The sequence below is a fragment of the Capsicum annuum genome, chromosome 10 (assembly GCF_002878395.1).
Source record: "Capsicum annuum cultivar UCD-10X-F1 chromosome 10, UCD10Xv1.1, whole genome shotgun sequence".
In the NCBI taxonomy this organism is placed as follows: Eukaryota; Viridiplantae; Streptophyta; class Magnoliopsida; order Solanales; family Solanaceae; genus Capsicum; species Capsicum annuum.
Window position 1 is genome coordinate 218,764,308 of NC_061120.1, and position 6,000 is coordinate 218,770,307.

Here is a 6,000-nt window from a genome sequence, read left to right on the forward strand (position 1 = left end):
TCTAAAAGAAAAATTCAAAAAAAGGTGGTAGAAGTTTTGTACATTTCATTTAACGAAAATACCCAAAAGATTTTTTCTTTCATAGTTGTTGGTGTCATTTTTTTTATGTAAAGTGTCGAATTAAAAACTCAAAAAAAAAGACTTTGTTATGTTGTTCATCACGTGTCTTTGGTCGTGTCTCAAGTCAAGGTGTCATCGGTTATTTAATCATAAATTGTTCAATCTGGACGAACTACGCACCCCTGATTCTCCTCTTTCGGGAGTGAGATACGTAGGCAGCCTATTGTTGGTTCGGGGATCTTATTTGAAAAATTCAAAAATATTTCTTTACTCCCCATTTAGAGTAGGCGTTTCATATACGTCTTTAAAAGAAAACTACAAAAAGATTTTTCATTTAATAAGTTCAAGTTTCATTTTCATATGAAATTCAAAATCAAAAATCCAAAAAGATTTTCTTTGGTAATCATAGGTTTCATTTTGTATAGGGATGTTAAAGCCGAAGAATTCAAAAATATTTTCGTCATTTCTTTTGACAAATTTTTATTTTTCTTTTCTTTTTAATGTTTCAAGAAAAAGAAAAAAGAAAGAAAAAGAGTTTAATCGGCCATTTTGGCAAAAATTCACGAACTACGCACACCTGATTCTCCTCTTTCGGGAGTGAGATACGTAGGCGCCCTTCTTGGGTTTGGTGATCTTCTCAAGAAAAAAAAAGAGGTTTTGAAAAACTGTTGAACTCTAACCATTTGCTATCTCTTGTCCAGTTAGTTTAAGGTGGTTGGTTTGTGGCATTTTGGCTGGTCCTCCATATTGCTCCAAGTTACATAGGAAGTTATGGCCAACAAGGATACCGAGTTAGTTGCCACTAATCAGATAGGGAGTTCAGGGTATGAGAATGTAGGAGATAATGAAGAGATTCGGAAATTAAGGCGGCAAATAATAGAAATGCATCGAGCTTGGGCTAATGGGTTGCCGCCTCCTCCAGTTCCAACTGATAATCTGGAATATCTTTCTAGCTTGCCTCCCGTGTCACATGCATAATTTTCCATTTTTGTTGATATGCCACAACATGCATCAGGATCGACTCCGGGGCAACAATATCCAACCACTTCCAAGGTTCATTTCCTCACTCCCTAATCCAAGTACCATATACTCGGCTCCAGCTGCTATTCATGCTTTTGCAGCCCCACTCCCGTCTGAAGCTCCTGCTTTTAATGTCAATCCAACGGTTGTGATTCCTCACTTTACAAGTGACCTGTATTGAATATTTTAGTGATTAACATTACGCTCCTGAGCCCACATTTAAGTTGACTGGTCCTTACGACTGCCCTCAACTGCCTGAATTTCCTCCAAATACTGAGAATCCTATTATGACAGAAGAATAAGAGAAAATAGCCAGAAAATTGAGAATTTTGGAACTGACTATGAAAAACATGCAAGGACTTGGGGGGTACAAAAGTGTCTCATATAAAGATCTGTGCATGTTTCCAGGTGTACATTTTCCTTTTGATTTTAAAATGCCGAAGTTTGAGAAGTATGATGGACATGGTGATCCTGTAGCACATTTGAAACGTTATTGCAATCAGCTAAGGGGCGCTAGAGGGAAGGAAGAACTACTCATGGCTTATTTCGGTGAGATTCTTTCAGGTCTAGCTTCAGAATGGTTTGTTGACCAAGACATTGATAAGTGGATTAGCTGGGATGACCTAGCTAATGGATTTGTGCAACAATTTCAATACAATGTGGAGTTGATACCTGACGAAAAATCCCTAACTGGTATAAAAAAAAGAATACTGAGAGTTTCAGGGAGTATGCGATCAGATGGCGCGAACAAGTTGCTAGAGTAAAACCGCTAATGAAAGAAAGCAAGATAGTGGAGGTGTTTATTCAAGCGCAAGATGAAACATATTATCAACATTTGTTACCTACATTAGGCAAGCCATTTATTGAGGTCCTCAAAATGGGGAAGATGATCGAGGATGGAATTAAGACTGGTCGCATTGTGAGTTTTGCAACATTGAAAGCGACTACTCAAGCAATTCAAAAAGGTTCGGGAAGTGTTAGAGGAAAGAAAAATGAGGAAGATGCATCTGCTATTATAGTTGGACAACAGGCACGGGCAAGAGGACCATACCATCGTTACCCATGGGCTCAAACCCAAGTTTATGACCAAGTTCCACAGAATCCTTCCCAAAATTCATTATATTCCATTCCCCCATCTCCATATCAAGTGTATAATACGCAACCATATGTCCAACCCCCATCTTACCCACACTGGCACGCGCCAACTCTGCCGAGTTATCATCCAACTCCACATACATACCGAAGCCCTTCTAGGCCCGATTTTCAATTTAAGCCAAATAATTAAATGAGACAGAAGTTGAGGGATAGTTTCACACCCATAGGAGAGTCGTATGCAAGTTTATTTCAGAGATTGGTACAGCAGGGCATGATCACTCCTCTCCTTGGGTATACTCCTGACTCATATTCAAGAAGTTTTGATCCTAATGTACGATGTACATATCATTCCGATGTTCAGGGTTACAGTATTGAAGATTGTCGTGCTTTGAAAAGAGAAATTGAAAAGATAATTCAAGAAAAATGAATCATAGTGCAGAACATTGACAGTGAGGAAAACTCTAGTCATGCTGATATGCAAACCAGTGGCTAAGATGCCAGGCTGAGCAATTGAGAAGTCACCCCTCTCCTTACCAGGAAGGGGTTTGGTAGCTTGTTTTGTTTTATTTTTTGTTCTTCGAATTATTTCAGGGTTATAGTTCGGGATCTGTCTTGTTTTGTCCTTTTGTTGTTTATGTTCAAACTCTTCTATCTTTTGTTTTGACTAAATGAAGTGTCTCATTTTCCTTTGTGTTTTAAATATGTTTTGTTTGTTTGTTTTCTTTACATAGTACATTTTGTGTTGACTCTAGTGATATGACATGCTAGTGAAATTTTCAGCCAGATCTTAAAATTCAGTTTAAGCATGAACATTGAATCAGAGGGTTAAAGTTAGAAAAAGAGAGCATATGAGAAGATAGATAGAGTGCTGAGATATTTGGTGACAAGTTAAGGCAATTATTTTGAGAATAAAAAGAACAACTTGGTCATCGATTGAAAGGCAAGTCCCAATTAGGTCAAATAGTGGACGTGTGATCCCTATATCAAGAGAAACAAGAAGATAAGCAGCTCCACGAAAGCATGAGTCATTCGATGTGAGAAATGTACAACAAAGGCGGAGTTTGTAGAAAAAGTAGTGACGCACAGACTCAATCTGCTTAAAAAGATGTCGCAAATGATCTTCATCTCTCACTTTCATATTACATAATATGTGCTTGCATTTTCAAGGATTGATATGACGAAGGCATTTCATTCTTCTATCCAAACATCGTGTCATCCTTTGTTTACCCCATTTGAGCTTCAGTCCTATTTTATTTCATACCCCTCTTTTGGAATCAATATAGTCAGCAAAGCTCAAAAGAAAAGTGTCGAGCAAAACAATAGATTCAGAAAAAGTTCAAAAAAAAATAAGAAAAAAAATATGTCCAAAAAGAAAAAAAGTGTCAAGACAAATAGAGTCAAAAAAATCCAAAGAGAAAAGAGTCAACTAAAGAAAAAAATTAGAATCAAGTGAAAAAACAAGCTGCCAGAACTACGCGTGACCTGATTCTCCTCTCTTGGGGGTGAGATACGTAGGCTGCCCTACTAAGGGCTCGGTCCAACCAAATAAACAATTTAGAATCACCCAGTCAAAAGAAACTAGGGCATGAGTTAATCCTCATTGTTTGAGTCGATTCCAAAAGTTGTAAGTCCTAACCCACTTCATATGTCGTTTGGGCCTCATGTCATCCTTTCTTTCTAACCCTATCCAAAAGCCAAGTTACAACCAAAGAAAGACCTTCAGATCAATCTTTGGGGATGTTAAGGCAAAGCATGTAAGAGATATGATGATATATTTGGGGACTACCTGTCTTCCTCAGCACAAGGAATCAAGAGAGAAATAAAAATAAGAGAGTCTTATTGGTGAAAACCCTCACGGGCACCGTAAGGCGATGGTAAGTTGAGAGAAATAAAAATGAGAGTCTTCTTGGTGAAAACCCTAACGGGCACCATAAGACGATGGTGAGCTGAGAGAAAAATAAGAGAGGTTTATTGGCGAAAACCCTTCAAGGTACCACTAGCCTAATGAGGTCTCCGAATGTAATTGACCCAAGTAAAGCAACTCAGTTTCAAGGCCATTAGCCCAACAACAACTGGTGGAAGGTGTGGATGGAAAGATCAGACAGATTAATTCAAAATGCATGGCATAATCATTAGAGTTGACAGTCATTTTTAGATAAATTTTTCGTTTCTTTGTTTTAAATGGGAACATTCATTGTCTTTTCTTTCTTCTTTATATTTTTATTTTTATTTTTCTTGGGTCAGTTGTCCAAATAAAAATCACTGTCATTTTTTTTCTTGTCTTTGAGTCAAGTCCTTGTCAAAACAAGTGAGAAAATATTTCAAAACTGCTACCAGCTTCTTCAATGGCACAAAGCAAGACAAAAGTCAGCACATAAAAAAGACATGATTGTTAGCCGAAATAAGGCATACAAATTTTGTCAACAAACAAGTCTGGGAATTCATGAAAATACCAAGGTTCAAAGGGTTTATTTGAGGAGCATGGAAAAGCAGAGATACTGTATTTGTTTCAGTCACTCTTAATAATCTGAGTTTGGGTCAATGATGCAGCAAGTCAACGACCTATGTTAATGGTTGGAAGCAAGGTTAAATATGAAGGGGGAAAAAGCGATTGCCGTGAAAGCTAAGCCACAAACCAACCACCATGTTTTTAAACTAACAAGTTTTCTTTGTGTGAAATAGGAATACATGCTACCTTCGAATCAAGGATTTCAAAGCCTAAACATCAAGGGCCGTAACATTCTCACTTCTACAAATGCAAGAGGCAATGTTGCTGCACATATTTGGTATTCAAACCCATGGTAATTCAAGCGGCATTTGTAAGGAGATGCACTTCCTTATTTTGGTAATTCTAGCAACATTTGTAAAGAGACGCACTTTCTTGTTTGGGTAATTCCAGCAATATTTGTAAGGAAACGCACTTCCTTATTTTATAAATCCAGCAACATTTGTGAGGAAACACACTTTCTTGTTTGGTAATTCAAGCGGTATCTGTAAGCAGATGCACTTTCTTGTGTGGGAAATTCAAGCAACATTTGTAAGGAGACGCACTTCCTTGTTTGATAATTCAAGCAACATTTGTAAGGAGACGCACTTTCTTGTTTGGTAATTCGATTGGCATTTGTAAGGAGACACACTTCCTTGTTTGGTAATTCCAGCAATATTGGTAAGGAGACGCACTTCCTTGTTTGGGTAATTCCAGCAACATTTGTAAGGGGACGCACTTCCTTTTTTGGACAATTCAAGCAACATTTGTAAGGAGACACACTTCCTTATTTTGGTAATTCAAGCGCTATCATAAGGAGACGCACTTCCAAAGGAGACACACTTTCTTGTTTTGGTAATTCAAGCAACATTGGAGACGCAATTCCTTGCTTGGGCAATTCAGGCAACATTTGTAAAGATATGCACTTCCTTGTTTGGTTAGTTCAAGAAATATTTGTGAGGAGACGCACTTCCTTGTTTGAGTAGTTCAAGCGGCATTGGTAAGGAGACGCACTTCCTTGGTTTGGTAATTCAAGCGGTATTGGTAAGGAGATGCAGTTCCTTGTTTTGATAATTCAGGCAATATTTGTAAGGAGACGCACTTCCTTGTTTGATAATTCAAGCAACATTTGTTAGGAGACACACTTCCTTGTTTGGTAATTCGATTGGCATTTGTAAGGAGACACACTTTCTTGTTTGGTAATTCCAGCAACATTTGTAAGGAGACGCACTTCCTTGTTTGGGTAATTTCAGCAATATTTGTAAGGGGACGCACTTCCTTGTTTGGACAATTCAAGCAACATTTGTAAGGAGACACACTTTCTTATTTTGGTAATTCAA